Source organism: Mixophyes fleayi, chromosome 3, assembly GCF_038048845.1.
Source record: "Mixophyes fleayi isolate aMixFle1 chromosome 3, aMixFle1.hap1, whole genome shotgun sequence".
NCBI lineage: Eukaryota > Metazoa > Chordata > Amphibia > Anura > Limnodynastidae > Mixophyes > Mixophyes fleayi.
Genome location: NC_134404.1, coordinates 200,737,018 through 200,755,186, shown reverse-complemented (window position 1 = coordinate 200,755,186; position 18,169 = coordinate 200,737,018). Strand labels below are relative to the sequence as shown.

General features: G+C 46.3%; 1 long non-coding RNA gene across 3 annotated transcripts in view; it reads right to left on the bottom strand.

Annotated features, from left to right (window-relative positions):
- LOC142142851 (uncharacterized) overlaps nt 1-18,169 on the bottom strand; it is a 112,205-nt gene that overhangs the window by 35,270 nt on the left and 58,766 nt on the right. For all 3 annotated transcript variants that reach the window (XR_012689356.1, XR_012689357.1, XR_012689358.1), the window contains exon 2: nt 9,923-10,040. This is a non-coding gene — a long non-coding RNA (uncharacterized LOC142142851). The remainder of the gene's footprint in view (nt 1-9,922; nt 10,041-18,169) is intronic.

Below are 18,169 nucleotides of genomic sequence, written 5' to 3'. Positions count from 1 at the left end.
TGATAAATCCCTCCGGAGGGTGAATTTCAACACTGGTAAGTTGTATATTACTTTGTTGCCCGCAACTTAACAGATCAAGTATCTGGGATCTATATTTGAACTTTTTCACCTGTAATCCTTTTGGATCTTTATATCTGTGACTAACTGTGTCCAAGCATAGAACCTGGAATGTTTTATCTGGGATATATTCCTCTACTGCATGCCAGCCAATTGGAGCCTAAGTACATGGGATCGCCAGTCCATCTAGTATATAATATCGATTTTTATGTACGACCCAAACTCTTATCATCTGTCCGGATTCTTTGTTAGAGCTTCCTATTTTTGGACCGTTGATATATACACACTGTTATACCATTTTGTCTGGATGGGTCAATCCTCAATCTGGCATTTAGATCTTATATTTTTATTTCACTCGACTAATTAATAATGTGGTCTTTTATGTATATGTAGATCTGCATCTGTTTTCTGATACCTCAGTACTGATGGCCGGGGGGCATTTTATATGCTATATATGTAAGATATGCTGATGTCTCTAGGGTGATTAACCCATTTGTGGGCATTGTGTTTGAATTTCACCCAAACCAATTTTATATTAAAGAATGTTGTGATTAATATTAGCCACTGTCTTACTACTTCCTGGCGGAATCCGTGCTAGACATTTTGTATACATCAACTGATTAGTTTCTCCGCAGCGCAACCGTCTCTCCTTTGTTTCTATATTATTGTTGGTGGTTATATGCAATCAACCACAGGTTTGCTGCAGCCAAGAACTGAATCCCACATTATTGTTTCTCTGATCTTTTAAGACATTTTTTCCTTACTCTCCCGTGTACGCCATTAACCCCTAACTGGGCTTTTTTAAAGTTGGCTCTTTGCAGTATCTATACATATTTTTTGGCTCTTCATCTGGTTGGCCACCCCTGGTAAATCAAACACCAAGTCATGCCCTCAAGCATTTCCTCATAGGTCCTGTGATGGCATTTGTCTCTCAGCCTTGCATTTAATGGAGTAGAAGTATTCCAACAGCTCCCCATGTTGGTGGTAACCCAAAGTGTTTTTTCTGTGTTATATTTTACATCAGTGGTGGGCAAAAGGTGGCCAGTGGGTCGCAAGCCATTGGGTGTAACTTTACCTGTGGCCCCAATCTCTGTGCCCTGCTCTGCCTAATTCTCTGCTTTATAAAAAAGCAGAGAATAAGTTAGAGCCGTTTCCATGCAAAGAGGTCACACAACATACCAGATGAGGTTAAGGAGGAGGAGGAGAGAGTGCATTGTGCACCACATTTTCTCCCTCCTTCTTCTGGAGGCTTAAGACAAAATGTAAGTATTTTGACTAAAAATCATCTGCTTAACAAGTGATTTGCTAAACTTAAGTTGCATTTGGGAAGGTTTGGGCTGCATGTGTGGAGATCTGTGTGGTATTTGGGTGGCATGTGCGTTTTGGTGCAAGTGGGGGGAATGTGGGGGCATTTTAGGATTAGAGATGATGATGCTGAGGTCATTTAAGGGCTGTTTTTTAATTCATGAAACTAAGGGTAGTGTGTGACCATTTTAAGGTTGGAGGGTCGCACATGTGACTCTTGAGGTATGTCAGGATGCCATCACTATTTCAGACGTTCTTATTGATTTTATTAGGATAAACTTAATTCAATGTGCATGGAGAATTTTTAATAAAGTTTTTTAACTTCACTACAGAGTAACCCCTTTCCTCCTTTTTTCCTAGTATATTGTGTCTTAGGAAAGATGGGCTGATATAGGGGGGAAGCAATTCTTGGAAGATTTCGGTACATCTGAACATACTTGTATGTGTATATTATTTTAATTTATTTTTTTCCACCCTCAATTGTTCAAATAAAGAGCAGCACCGGTAAGCCAAAGATAAAGATAAATTTTAATAAAAACACAAAAAAAAAATAATAATCAAAAAAGTCCAAAAGAAATAAAAAAAGATACATTACAAAACAACACGATCATTTCAGTCCCCTTTACTTTCTTTGGGTAGGAAATGTTTTGTAATGTATCTTTTTATTTGATTTCTTTTGGACTTATTAGAAAAATTGTATTTTAGTACTCTGGCTTGTTGGTGCTGGTCTGTTCATTTCATTTGAATAATTCAGGATATGCAAATTATTATGTTGATTACGCACAGCCCTTTTAGTTATTTTTTTGGTAGTTAAGTGAGTGCATCCACTTCTATCTTATTTATATAAGAAAACAGGGATACTCTGCACTCTCTAAACACATAATTAATGCTGTACCAAGTACTGTTCTATATTAAAAACAGGGAATGTTAGTTCCACATATTGCAATATATGTAAAGCATATCATTTGATCATGTTAGGACTGACCAGAATGGGAAGACTTTGGCGTGAGTTGGTCAGCTTAACATATATTGCAATATGTGGAACTAACATTCCCTGTTTTTAATATAGAACAGTACTTGGTACAGCATTAATTATGTGTTTGGAGAGTGCAGAGTATCCCTGTTTTCTTGTCTATACAATGTGGGCAATCCCCTCTTGCACCCCAGTCTGTACATGGTGAGTGCAGAGGATCTATGTCTGTTTTTGTTTATACAATGTAAGTCCCATGACTCTTGCACCCCATTCTTTACATTAATTAATTCCAACTTGTATCAGGTGAGTCCCAGGTCTCCCATGGCTGCTAGTGCTTGGGAAAGACTTGCCTTTAAAAGCTGTGTGCAGGTAAGCCTTAAGCCCAGATAAAAAAGCATAGCATTTGATCATGTTAGGACTGACCAGAATGGGAAGACTTTGGCGTGAGTTGGTCAGCTTAACATATATTGCAATATGTGGAACTAACATTCCCTGTTTTTAATATAGAACAGTACTTGGTACAGCATTAATTATGTCTTTGGAGAGTGCAGAGTATCCCTGTTTTCTTGTCTATACAATGTGGGCAACCCACTCTTGCACCCCAGTCTGTACATGGTGAGTGCAGAGGACCTATGTCTGTTTTTGTTTATATATTTATATATATATATATTTATATACTGCAGCGGAGGCCTATTTGCCACAGCTTTCCTGCATAGGGAACTCTTTAAGTAATAAAAAAATCTCTCTTTCACAGAGATGTGATGTCTGCGTCACCTAGGTTGGCGACACTAATGGGAAGGGTATGTAGCAAAGAGGTGTATTCGCCACAGCTTTACTGCATAGGGACAGATGAGGTCCCAAGAAGTCTGCAGGGGAAAGCTGCATACAGAGTTAATTCCCACACAGTCTTTCCCATAGAGCAAAAATATGCAGGTGCGCCATATGTGTGTTATTGATTTGTAGTCTGTGACTGGTTTGCAGTGTTTGGGTGAGGGTTAAAAGACTGAGTTGTCATTTTAGGTTTGTGACTGGTGCTGAACTAGTTGGCCAGTTATGAGAGAGCTGGAGTATGTTTAGTTAGCATTAGGTTAGCACGAGGAGATGTAAGCAAATGGTATCGCTTGCTGGTGTCATCCTGGCAAGAAGTGTTTTATTATTGTGATGCAAACAATAAATGTAAGTTTTGATTTACAACAAGAAGTCGGTGTACTGGTGTCTGCAGGATGCATATATAATATAAACATTTAGTGGCAACTAAGTGCTGAAGTCATGTGCAAAAAAACGGATGTACATCCACGTCTAAATGAGACCCAGTGTGTGCCTTCCATTATAATACTTGTTCAGCAATATTCAAGCAAGGTTACGCCCATTAGATTCCACTGTGTACTGATGCTTGAGTAACAGGTTATGGGCCCAGACACAACACAGTTCAGGGAACAGACTGTTATATCATCACTAGAAATAAATAAAAGGTACTGCAATCTACAGAGCGCAAGTAAGAGGGATTGAAGGAAGAATGGTGAGCAGTTTAGAGCTTAAACTAACAGTGGATAAACTGAATAATGGGAATGTCATTTATGGAAGTTTAAACTCAAAACCCTACTATCCAGAGATAACTCTTGGGAGTTTATTATTACAAACAGATTCGAGGTTTACCCACAAGAATGAGACAAGAAAAACAGACGGGCATGGTCAACCATAACTTTATTAGTGGAGGATGATCTGCTACAGTAATTCATGTAAGGCACGATACTACTCCAAAGGGCATGTGAAATGCATTTCAAAAGCTGCATGAAAGGTCCAGTTTAAACAGTAACCTCAAGAAATGCTAGATGTATGCTAGAGGTATTGCCACAACTGCAATCAATTTCAGAGACTATAAGAGACAGCCATGTGGAAGCCTTGCTTTCACAAAGTTAACCCAGTTCATACAGTGCATTCATTAATGCCTTGAAACTAGGCCTGATGCATATTTCACACTTGCCTACTCTCCCAGAATGTCTGGGAGACTCGCGAATTTCAGGTAGGTCTCCCGGACCCTGTCCATTTCATAGTGAAGGACGCGATTTGCGGGGAATCATGTCATTTTGGCTCCATTCCTCACGACAAAAGGTCATTTTCATCACTGAGGGCGGAGCCAAAATGACACGACTGTCCATGCCACTCCCCCCTCCGGTATCTCCCAGATTGCAAAAACTAAACGTGGGCACTTATGGCATATCTAACACCTGATAATATTTAGTTAATAATATTATCTGAATTACAGCACAGAAAGGAACTCATGCAGGACAACAGACAACATGACACAGAAATTGTGCCGAAAGACACAAAGTCATGCAGGAAGAAAACACAAGCATGTTTTAGATGCAAAGAAGAGGGAAGAACAACTGTTCAATATGGATAGCAGAGTAAACAAGAAAGTTTCCAAAGATATACAAACAAACAGACAAAGCCAAAACCACTGACACACTTACAGATAAGTGGAATGAATGCTTTAGAGCAGCAAATAATCATGTTCCAGGGCTGGTGTATAGATTCAGGAGCAACAAGTCATATGGCAGAATGTGACTTAAAGATAAAGAAATTATTTAACTTGGTGACAGAATCAGCATAAAATAAAACCTGAACTCTTTATTGCAGGGTAAACATAAACCAAGTATGCAGTACAGTCACAGGTACAGAAATAACGATTAATTACTTCAGAGAATGGACCTTAGTGACTGGAGGTCAAGCTTGTCAAGGTAGCAGGAGTAATGAAGGTATCCAGGCTAAACAATGGCAGGACTGAAGACCCACTGATACAGGGCCCACAGGAGTTAAGGATTGCAGAAATTCCAATTCCAAGCTAACCAATCAGTTAAGTCAAGATCATCATCATCATCATCATCACCATTTATTTATATAGCGCCACTGATTCCGCAGTGCTGTACAAAGAACTCATTCACATCAGTCCCTGCCCCATTGGATATTACAGTCTAAATTCAGATTGATTAGGGGCTAGATTTATTTAGAATCAAGTTTGGTGGCAGTTTGAAACCGGCACATATCGCCGGTGGTTTAGTAGTCAAACGGCCGCATTTACTATAGGGCAGTTTGAGGCTGTGATTTAAAAAACGATGGCGATATGTGGCGGATTGAAAAAGCGAAATCGCCAATGGTTTGGTTAAAACTAGAGATGGTCACTGACCCCCGTGTTTTGGTTTTGTATTCGGTTTTGGATCTGGATTACCTTCGTGTTTTGGTTTTGGTTTTGCAAAACCGCCCTTGCGTGTTTTGGTTTTGGTTTTGTTTGGTTTTGTTTTGCTATTTTTGAAAAAAATACAATTTTTTTGGTCTAAAATAACCTAATTTAGTGCTCCACCAGTTTCTTAGATAAGTGAGGTAATTCTAAAGCTAATAAATTATGAAAAAACAGTTTAATCCCTGGTAGGCCATCCTTAATGCGAACACTTGTCTGCAAATTATACAGTCAAACCTGGTTGTCTACCTCCTCCATCTTTAATTATTGGCAATGTAGCCATCGTCTTTGGGTGTATATTACACCCTATACTTGTAGTTGAATATTAAAAAAGCAGCCTGCACAGACTGTGGAGCTAGAAAGTAAAATTAAATTGACCACGGTACTTTGGTGGCTATCTAAGCCCCCCCCCCCTGCCCTCCACTTGTAGTTGAATATAAAAAAAAACAGCCTGCATAGACTGTAGAACTAGAAATTTGAATATACAAAGAAATGGATAAAGGCAGTTTGGTATCTGTCTGCATCAGACCCCCCCATCCACGTGTAGTGAAATCGAAAAAAAAGCAGCCTGCATAGACTTTAGAACTAGCAATTTGAATATACAAAGAAATGGACAAAGGCAGTTTGGTATCTGTCTGCATCAGACCCCCCCCCCCCCATCCACGTGTAGTAAAATAGAAAAAAAAGCAGCCTGCATAGACTGTAGAACTAGAAACTCGAATATACAAAGAAATGGACAAAGGCAGTTTGGTATCTGTCTGCATCAGATCCCCTCTCCACTAGGAATAAAATAGAAGACTATTCAGCCGTTATATAATCTAGAATATAAATAGAAATTGAGAAAGGCAATTTGGTATCTGTCTGCATCATAATCATCAACATCCTCATTAGCGCCCTCGTCACCTCCATAAATCTCCCCTCATCCTCTTCTATTTCCAAAGTGGCATCCTCAATTTGTGTATCACCGGCTACACTCAGGCTGTTCAGGTACACATCAGCAGAACTGCTGAAAGGGCCCTTCTTTATGGGTACACTAACAGAATGCTCACGATTAGGCATACCACTGTTGGATGGACTCTCCACAGGGATCGGTGTCATTTCTGATTCAGAGCAAACATTATCCTCCAATGCCTTACTGTTATCTTGCAGCTCGGCTTTGACGCGTAACAGTAGTTGTGCACCACTTGTAGGCTCAGTAACATTTTTGGATCTGCCACTAATAGCCAAAGGTGAAGGCCTCATTCTCTCTTTGCCACTGCGTGTGTAGAATGGCATGTTGGCAATTTTTTTTTATCGGCACTTAACTTTTGCTCAGTAACACTTCTTGTTCGCTTCAACACAGTAAAATTTTTTTTGGTTTTTGTTTTTTGCACTGATTTGTAAACACTCTGTTGTTTGACATCGCCTTGGCCAGATGACGTACTGGGAACACTAACATCAGGACTGGTGACAGAAACTGGTTGCTCATTCTGATCATTTGTGGACTGCTTTGAATCCATTTTGAGTGCAATGCACTTGTAGTGGTAAAATTTATTTGGTAAGATGCTGCTGACAGATATGACTTTTGACAGCCAGAAATATTTATGCACAATTAGGGAGGACACCCCAAAAGTACTGGGGAGCGCTAAAAATTAGTTGGTAGATACTGCTGACAGATATGACTTTTGACAGCCAGAAATATTTATGCACAATTATGGGGGACACCCCAAAAGCACTGAGGAGTGCTAAAAATTATTTGGTTGATACTGCTGACAGATATGACTTTTGACAGCCAGAAATATTTATGCACAATTATGGGGGACACCCCAAAAGCACTGAGGAGTGCTAAAAATTATTTGGTTGATACTGCTGACAGATATGACTTTTGACAGCCAGAAATATTAATGCACAATTATGGGGGACACCCCAAAAGCACTGAGGAGTGCTAAAAATTATTTGGTTGATACTGCTGACAGATATGACTTTTGACAGCCAGAAATATTAATGCACAATTATGGGGGACACCCCAAAAGCACTGAGGAGTGCTAAAAATTATTTGGTAGATACTGCTTACAGATATGACTTTTGACAGCCAGAAATATTTATGCACTATTATGGGGGACACCCCAAAAGCACTGGAGAGTGCCAAATATAAAAATAAAATAAAATAAACCTCTATCCTCCTCTCTTCTCTAGCTATTTTTGTTAGAGCAATTGCAAGAAGAATATTGGATTCTCTGTCCCTGCTCTAATCAGCCTGTGACTACACCCTGCTCTCTCCCTCTGTCAAATGGCGATGGATTGCTGTGGAGGCGTGTATTTATAATCTTGAAGTATCGCGAGAACCGAGCCCCGAGATCCGACGACGTCACGATGACGTTCGGCCTTGATTTGGATGAGAGAGTACCGAGCTACTCAGCTCGGTACTCGGATAGGCAAAGTTCGGGTGGGTTCGGTTCTCGGGGAACCAGACCCGCCCATCTCTAGTTAAAACCTCCATCAAAACAGCCATCCAAAAGGCAGGACAGGACAGTTTTAATTCCTCCTTCTGAATAGTTTGATGGTTTGATAGCTCAAACATGCTGTTTGAGCTATTTTGCCATTCAGAACATAAAAGAAGGCACCATTGGCATTTAAATTATTTGGGCAATCATTATTTATTGATTAAGTGGCAAAGTTAATGAAATATTAACTTATAGGGTAGTTTTTTTTCTTCATTATATTAAGGGGAGAACATTATTTAATTATTATATTACTTGGCCACTATGTAACGTCAAATTATGCAACATAAATAATTATATCCACCATTAACATTCAGCTAATATTATTATATATTCAAATTTCCAGCACAATATAATGCTATAATAGTGTCCCCCTTAATCAATAAATAATGATTGCCTAAATATTTTAAATGTCAATTGTGCTTTCTCATATCTTCTGAATGGCAAAATAGCTCAAACAGCATGCAGTTTGAGCAATCTCGCCACTCAAAACCACCTCTTTTATTTTTGCAAACCCAACTTAGTCATTCTGGTGGTTTGTATGTTCATCATTGTAAAAATTGGGATGGTGATTTGTAGAGTTGTGGTTCTTAATAATGTAAATTTTGTCTGTTTTAATGGCGGTTTGAGGTTTTGTAAATCTGGCAGTTTTAAACCCGCTGGAAAAATCAACAATAAAATCGGTGGTTTCACCAAACCGCCCTTTAGTAAATCTAGCTCTTGGAGTTCCTATTCACCTTGGATTTGAAAGCAAGTCAAAAAATAATTGTCATGTCAAATGAAATTTTGTGAGTTTTGGCCTCTGCAATGTGCATATATAGCACTCCCTGCCTTGTTTTGGAAAGCAGATGGGAACGGGTCGAGATCCTGGAGCTTGCAGCTGAAAACAGTATGACTGTAAACAATTTTAAATAGTAAAATAATATTAATAAAATGTTAAATAATATTAATAATCAGCAAATAATTAATTCATTTAATGGGAATCACAGCCCTATAGAGAAGGGACATTGTAGATCAGTGGTCTCGCCCTCTTTTTGGCAGGCAGTTTACATAGGAGTAGTATAATGTCTGCTATTGTGCAAAGAATAGGAGTACCATTATAGGTACCATTGAATAAATAAATATAGAAAAAAAACAAGCAAATATTACAGTTGCAACTAAAGAAATACTTATCTAAAAAATATATAAAATATCTGGACACAAACTAAAGTGAATTACACCTAGTATATAGAACAAGATGAGTAACACTGTGAAGTTGTCCTTAGACACAGCATAAGAGCAAAGACTGAGATTAATCAGTGATGACCTATTATGTCAAAATAGGTATCATTGTGTATGTTAGCCAAAGTAAATCAACATTTTTTTTCTTAAGTCCCTTAGTTCATTGTAATTATTGGGTAAACATCTGGACGCATAATTTTAGTATATGGTTCATTAATATCAAAACAATACAGATAAAGGCATATAAGTGAAAAAGTGGACTAAAATATGTAATGCATAAAATACAATTTAAAATACTAACATTATACTGTATTGGGGGGTTCTAATACAGACATTGATAGGTTTCAAAGTGTACAGAGCAATCATGATAGGTGAGTATATTAGTCTCATATTCTTGTGCAGTGAAATGATGCAGGGCCTTCCTGTGTATGGTGGCTGCATGGGCCCAAAGTTATACTTACAGACAGTGGTGATTGTTAGTTACTCTGATGACTTTCACCCATTTAGATTTCTTACAAACAGCATTTAATAACTGCACAATACTTCAAAAGTATAGTTAAACCAGCAGCAAAATGTTAGTCATGACAAGGGAGGCCATAAGCCGAACTAACATAAACGCATGTGTTTGTGAGATAGTCAAGTATTTACCCATTCGGAGTTAAGGCGTTAAGTCCACTGCAGCTTCCAGCGAATACTATACACTTGGAGGGTCATCAGTCACTCTATAAATTCTCCTCCCAGGGATTGCTGGGCCTCTTTATCACTGCTGGAAAGTGGAAAAAATACACCTGGTATATAGAACAAGGGAAGTATCACTGTATAGTTGTCCTTAGACACAGCATAAGTATAAAGAATGAGAGCAACATTTAACCAATAGGAGCAGTTTACAAATAGAAATCTCTTCAAGATTGTGAGTTTGGTTGGCTCAGGCCAGCCAAGCAGGTACCTGAAACTTTGCTATTGTTCTCGGCCAGTCATCTGTCTCTTTTGTTTAATCCAATCTACAAAGGGTGGATATAGTTGAAGCAGTCCTTACTGCCCTGGGCCCTGGTTAGTTGCTACACCAGCCCTTATTTTAATCTACCACTGTGTCCAATGCTATCTCCTAGTAAAGGAATGCTAGACTTTGCCCACATCTTACTAAACTGTCATCCTACCATCTATCTGAGGCTTATTTTTCTGTGTTTAATTTCCGTCCAATTCCATCTTCTTGTACTATTAAAAAATGCAGGGATTTCCTAACTTTATCTTTAATTAAACTGTCATCCTATTAACTAGCTGCTGCTGTCATTTGTGTCTAATGCCTCTAGTTTAACTAGTAGTCAGAAATTAATCTTTGGCAGCAGGTTATAAAATTTGTGTCCATTTTCAGCAACTGCATACAGACCACCACAACAACTGCACCCAAATGTAATCTGCCATTTCACCAACTGAAGTTAGAGGTAGTAATAAGGTGGATTTCAGCACTCTGGGACTGATGCTGAGTTGGACACAAATGCATACGAAAACGCATAAAAATAGCTTATTTACGACCATATAGTGAGTCTAACACATCTCAGTATCTATATATGGGCGTAAGCATACACTGTTTTTGTGGGCATGTACAGCATAAATTTGAGTATTTTATGCTAAGCAAATGGGTAAATGTGAAACTCAGCATCAATCCCTCTATGTGCTTCAGAAGCAAGCTATCAAGAACTACATAGTGTGTCACTGAAATGCCAGGTTTGCACATGTCCTGTTTAATCTACAACATAAAGGTAGGTGGCAGGGTGTAGAGGACTTACCTGGCCGGGGCCGTCGTCATCCCTCGGGCGGCGGTTCCCTCAGTTCAGCCGGGACGGTGAGCCAATCAGGGCTCACCTCCCAGCCATTTCAAAAAGGAAAATGGCGACGGACCAATCCGGGCCCGCCATGTCATCACGTGGCGTCGCGTCGACGCTACGTGATGACGTTAGCGCGGCGCCGACTATTTAAGTCAGCGTGCGCGCCGCCATGTTCAGTTCGTCGGCGGAGAGAGCAAGAAGAGGACGTGTCGCGGAGAGCTGCGGGATCAAGACAAGAAGAGAAGACAGCGGAGACCAGCAGTGGCGGCAGAGAGCCCTTGTTAGGGCTAAGAGCGCCTCTGCTGCCTGAAGACCGGCGTGATCAAGAACAGAAGCCGGCGGCAGAGCATAGAAGCGGCGGCAGACGGGGAAGGAGTCCAGGAGAAGCTCCCCGAAGACAGCCCCAGGTAAGGCCTTGCCAGGCAACTCCTCTCCCGGGCCCACGCCCGCAGCACATTTAGTAAAGTCGGGCACAAGGCCCGTTGGCACTATCTTAAGGGCACAAGGCCCAGGGACCTGGGCACTAGGCCCCAACGAAGTTAGTGGGCCAGTAGGCCATAGTATTGATATAAAGGGGACAAGCCCCTATTAGTTAGACAGGGGGCGTGAGAGCCCCAGGTGTATAAGGGCACAAGGCCCTTAGGTAGTTAGTGGCCTAGAGGCCATAGGAAGGCCAGAGGGCCTGGTTAGGGGCTAGTAGCCCGTAGGCTATTAAGGGCACAAGGCCCTAGTAGATAGCTAGGGAGGCCACAGGCCTCGGTAGGCAGGGGCTAGGACCCCTAGGTAGTAGGGCACAAGGCCCTAGTTAGTGGGCTCAGAGCCCTGAGTTAGAGAGGGGGCTGAGGCCCATGAAACAGAGCAGAAGGCTCTGTGTGTAGCTGGGCAGAGACCCATGGTGTGTAGGGCATAAGGCCCTGGTGGTGTGTGGTAGAGGCGTGAGAGCCTCGTGAGTGTAGGCGCGGTCCTGTGTGAGGTGAGCACACGTGGTTAGGAGGTACAGTAGAGCGGAGGCTCCTGTGGTGCTGTAGCAACCTGCTGGTTGGCTAACAGCGGTGTGCTCGGGTAAGTAGCGTGCAAAGTACCGTATACTGTATTTATTCTGTCTGTGCGGCGAGTGTAGTTTACATTACGGTATTTTGGGGTGTGCTACATAACTGTGTCCAGGGGCAAGACGTCAGGCCCCCATTAAAGGTAGGCTCTTGTTCCTGTGGTTTCCTGTGCTAACCCGTGTTGTGGGGACAAGTGTAGTTACCAGCATACACATAGTCAGGGGAGAACACACGTAGTTTCCCTGTCCCTTAGGTCCCCGGGGTCACACTGGTACCCAGAGGGGGTGGCTGAGTGAGTCGGTGGCAGTGCAGCACACCTTGAGGCAGTTCCAGGGGCGGCCGTGGTTCTGATCAAGGGTCCTCAAGGCCGGTTCCGTGCAGGTGGACCTGTGGTTCCGGACGTAGGGACACGTGTGAGATACCCGAGTACAGGCAGTCGGGCGGTTCAGTTCGATCGGCTGTTCCGTGCGGCAGTCGGCCCGCGGGTTAGTGTGCTGTTCTACTGAGCCTCAGCCGGGCTTAAAGAACCGGTCCTTAGGGTCCGTGGGTGACCCCATAGCAAGAAGGCAGCTTCTTGGTACGACCTGGGTGAGCGGGTTAGGAACCGCCCTCCGGTTTAGGCTGTGAACACCGGCTGGTGTTCCCCGTAGCGTGTAAGTGAGCAGTTCCGTTAGTGCACCAAGGCGTTGGCGGAAGAGGTCTGCCGAGCCTGTCCACGATGTGGGGTAAGTAAGGCTGGGGAGCAGCATGCGCCCGTGCAAACCATCCAGACGGGGCGACCCTTGGAGCTGCTTATGATTGATTACGTCCTGGTTGGGGAGTCAAGTAGTGGTCATAGCTACGCGTTGGTCATGACCGACCACTTTACGAAGTTCACCGTCGTCGTGCCCACACGAAACCAGACTGCGGAAGCAGCTACGCGCGCCATTGTGGAGCACTTCATTCGGAGATATGGGTGCCCAGAGCGGATTCACTCGGATCAGGGAGCCTGTTTTCAGGGACGCCTCATGGAGGGTCTGTGTGACACTTATGGGGTACAGAAGTCCCGGACCACTCCTTATCACCCTCAAGGTAATGGCGCCTGTGAAAGGTTCAATCGGACCTTGCTGCAAATGCTCAGGGCTCTGGAGGCTGGGCAAAAGAACCGCTGGCCGGAGTTCGTGCAGGACTTGGTGTGGGTATACAATAACCGGGTACATAGTACCACCGGTTATACCCCATACTTCCTTTTGTTTGGGCGGCCTGGAAGGGAGTGGCGTGATTTGGAGTTGTCCGTCCCCGAAGAAGCGGACAGTTGGACTCCCAGCGGCTGGGTGACCGAGCAGAGGAGGAAGCTGAAGATTGCCGGGGACGTGGTTAGGGGGCAGCTACAGTCCAAAGTCCATCACGGACCAACCAACAGCACGGCTTCCCCCTTCGTAGTGGGTCAGCGGGTACTGGTAAGAGTTAAGAGGCTGGGAAATAAACTCAGCGATCGGTGGGAAGTGTTGCCACATGTAGTGCAACGGCGCATGGCTCCTGACCTTCCTTTGTATGAGGTGGTTCCTGCAGAAGGGACTGGAAGACCGCGGGTGCTACATCGGAATATGTTACGTCCCTGTGGTTTTCTGGATTTGCCTTCCGACGTCCAGGAGAGAAGTGAGCCAGATCCTATACCCGCCCCGACGGGGGTGGATTGGTGGGCACCAATGACCGCCGACGACGTTGTTACTCCGGATGCTACTCCAGTGGACCTGGACCTTCCGACACCGCCGCTTCAACCTAGAAGATCGCAGCGACCGAACTTGGGCCAGCCTGGAGAACGTTATACTGACCCGGATTTCGTGTGGACCAGGGTTTTGTCGGCAGGGACTGCCGACATTAAAAAGGGGGGAAATGTAGAGGACTTACCTGGCCGGGGCCGTCGTCATCCCTCGGGCGGCGGTTCCCTCAGTTCAGCCGGGACGGTGAGCCAATCAGGGCTCACCTCCCGGCCATTTCAAAAAGGAAAATGGCGACGGACCAATCCGGGCCCGCCATGTCATCACGTGGCGTCGCGTCGACGCCACGTGATGACGTTAGCGCGGCGCCGACTATTTAAGTCAGCGCGCGCCGCCATGTTCAGTTCGTCGGCGGAGAGAGCAAGAAGAGGACGTGTCGCGGAGAGCTGCGGGATTAAGACAAGAAGAGAAGACAGCGGAGACCAGCAGTGGCGGCAGAGAGCCCTTGTTAGGGCTAAGAGCGCCTCTGCTGCCTGAAGACCGGCGTGATCAAGAACAGAAGCCGGCGGCAGAGCATAGAAGCGGCGGCAGACGGGGAAGGAGTCCAGGAGAAGCTCCCCGAAGACAGCCCCAGGTAAGGCCTTGCCAGGCAACTCCTCTCCCGGGCCCACGCCCGCAGCACATTTAGTAAAGTCGGGCACAAGGCCCGTTGGCACTATCTTAGGGGCACAAGGCCCAGGGACCTGGGCACTAGGCCCCAACGAAGTTAGTGGGCCAGTAGGCCATAGTATTGATATAAAGGGGACAAGCCCCTATTAGTTAGACAGGGGGCGTGAGAGCCCCAGGTGTATAAGGGCACAAGGCCCTTAGGTAGTTAGTGGCCTAGAGGCCATAGGAAGGCCAGAGGGCCTGGTTAGGGGCTAGTAGCCCGTAGGCTATTAAGGGCACAAGGCCCTAGTAGATAGCTAGGGAGGCCACAGGCCTCGGTAGGCAGGGGCTAGGACCCCTAGGTAGTAGGGCACATGGCCCTAGTTAGTGGGCTCAGAGCCCTGAGTTAGAGAGGGGGCTGAGGCCCATGAAACAGAGCAGAAGGCTCTGTGTGTAGCTGGGCAGAGACCCATGGTGTGTAGGGCATAAGGCCCTGGTGGTGTGTGGTAGAGGCGTGAGAGCCTCGTGAGTGTAGGCGCGGTCCTGTGTGAGGTGAGCACACGTGGTTAGGAGGTACAGTAGAGCGGAGGCTCCTGTGGTGCTGTAGCAACCTGCTGGTTGGCTAACAGCGGTGTGCTCGGGTAAGTAGCGTGCAAAGTACCGTATACTGTATTTATTCTGTCTGTGCGGCGAGTGTAGTTTACATTACGGTATTTTGGGGTGTGCTACATAACTGTGTCCAGGGGCAAGACGTCAGGCCCCCATTAAAGGTAGGCTCTTATTCCTGTGGTTTCCTGTGCTAACCCGTGTTGTGGGGACAAGTGTAGTTACCAGCATACACATAGTCAGGGGAGAACACACGTAGTTTCCCTGTCCCTTAGGTCCCCGGGGTCACACTGGTACCCAGAGGGGGTGGCTGAGTGAGTCGGTGGCAGTGCAGCACACCTTGAGGCAGTTCCAGGGGCGGCCGTGGTTCTGATCAAGGGTCCTCAAGGCCGGTTCCGTGCAGGTGGACCTGTGGTTCCGGACGTAGGGACACGTGTGAGATACCCGAGTACAGGCAGTCGGGCGGTTCAGTTCGATCGGCTGTTCCGTGCGGCAGTCGGCCCGCGGGTTAGTGTGCTGTTCTACTGAGCCTCAGCCGGGCTTAAAGAACCGGTCCTTAGGGTCCGTGGGTGACCCCATAGCAAGAAGGCAGCTTCTTGGTACGACCTGGGTGAGGGGGTTAGGAACCGCCCTCCGGTTTAGGCTGTGAACACCGGCTGGTGTTCCCCGTAGCGTGTAAGTGAGCAGTTCCGTTAGTGCACCACACCTAGTTAGGCATAGTGGTTTGACTAGTTGCGTTGCCGACCATTAGAACGTTGTTAGGGTCGGGTCGCTGTTGCAGTCAGTCCAGTTTGGTGGGTGCCATCTTAGTCTCACGGAGAGCGTAGAGGGAGGCTGTGTGTTCTTGTCATCCGCAGGAGTCGGGAAGGTGCAGGAGAACCGGATCGGAAGTGGGAGTGTCCCGGTGAGTATCACGCTCGATTCCCCCTTTCGGTTAGGCCCTCACCGGCAGGTGTGTGAGGTACTTGAGGCGGGATTAGTCCTCGGACTAGTCTTGGCCTTCAGTGCCTGTAGTCCCCCGCGTCTTGGCAAGAACAAAGTGAGGAGGCGGCAAGGAGCTTGGACTGACGGTGCCCTTGTTCTTTGCCGTAGTCTCGGACAGCCCTTACTGGGTAGACTTGGTTTAACTGTGTTTTTCCCTCTTAGGTGTTACTTGCGGGCGTCCGGAGAAAACCCAATCCGGGACCGAGGTAGGATCCAGTCATCCACGCGGATCGTGGTAAATTCGGAGGTATTAGGAGTTAGTCGCCCTGTGAGGCACATCTCCGATAGGGACCTTACATTTTGGCGTAGTCGGCAGGATCCGCGTTCGTGATGACGGATTCACGACCAACCACGCCTCCCCCCGAGCGCAACCCGCCTAATGTGATGGCTGTGGGTGCCGCGTTGTCCCACCTGCCGAAGTTCGATGGAAAGAATCTTGCTTTCGCCGACTGGCAGGAACGGCTGCATGGCACTGCCCGGTTGTATCATATCACCGGTGCCATGAAGGTGGAGCTGGCTCTGAACGCCCTGGAAGGGGATGCCAGGAAGACGGTTCTTCTTCGACCCAAACCAGATAGGGACACCTTGGACGCCATCTTCAAAATCTTAGAAGAATTGTACGGTGACACCCCCTCTGCGGCAGTTCTGAGGAAGAGGTTCTTCGGGCGTGTGCAGAGGGAGGACGAGAGTCTGACCCAGTTTGGCAACGCTCTCCTAGAATTGGCGGGAGAACTCTGGAAGAGAGACCCACGGGGGTCGGCCGCCATGGGAGACTCGGATGTGCTACTGCGAGACCAATTTGCCCTGGGGCTCTGGAACGTGCCGCTCCGGCACATTCTACTGGACAAGGTGCGGGACCAACCTAACCTGGCGTTCCAGGAAATACAAGCGGAGGCTGTGTCCCGGGACAGAGATGATCACTACGGGCCTTATGCGGTAGCGCCCCAGCAGGTCCTGCTCACCAGTAGCCCGTCCGAAGCAGAGGCCCACCCGTTGGAGAGTTGTGTGAAAGATCTAAAGGAAGCTCTCTTAGCCATGAAGGAAGAAGTCGCCCAATTGCGGCAGGAAGTCCGTCGGCCAAGGGATCGCCGAGGTGAAGGGGGACCTATAGAGGAACGGCGAAGCGCCCCCAGGTCCCAGCAGGGCCCAAGACCGGGCGTTCGCTGCTGGAGATGCCAATGCGTGGGACATTATGCCCGTAACTGTCCCGAACCTCCAAACCAGGCACCGTTAAACTAGAGTCCCTCGCGGTGAAGGGGCCACCCGCGGGGGAGATGGGGGCAAACCCCAACTTCACCAACTCTGCTGATTTGGTGGGGGAGTGCCCTACCGTAGTAGCCACGTTAGGGGGTAAACCACAGCAGTGCCTGCTGGACACGGGGTCTCAGGTGACCACTATGTCGGAGCGGTGTTTCCTGGAAAACTACGCTCACCTGCAGAAGAGCCGGGCCCAAACGTGGATTAAGCTGACCGCCGCCAACAATTTGCCCATCCCTGTCGTGGGAGTAGTCTGGTTGGAAATTGAAGTATGCGGACAGACCTTGGGAAAGAAGGGCATTCTGGTGGTTGGTGGAAAAGAGCTTCGTCATGGCCCGGTGATCCTGGGGATGAACGCCCTACAGAATTTGGATCAGGCCTTATTCCACGCCAAAGGGCCTCGATACTGGAGAGAGTTGGACGTACCCCGGCCCGTGCAGCAGGTTTTCCAGAGGATGGTACGACGGTGTGATGAAGAACCGACTGAGTCGGGACTGGAGCTCCTTGGCTACCTACGGACCAACTATCGACAGACTGTCGAAGTACCCCCTGGTCAGGAGGTGCTGCAATATATGGAGGTGAGGACAAACCGGAGATTAGAGGGAAGAGTGGTGTTGGTGGAACCGGTCAGTCCGGAACGAACGGCGGAAGGACCTCTTGTTGCCCGTGCGTTGGCCAGGGTACATCGAGGAAGGGTACCCGTGCGGTTATGTAATGTGCAGGACCATACTCAGACGATGGGTCCTGGTACGACTGTCGCTCGAGTTATCGCCGTGGAAGCAGAACAGATTGGAGATGACCGGCAGATACTTCTCAAACCCGCGT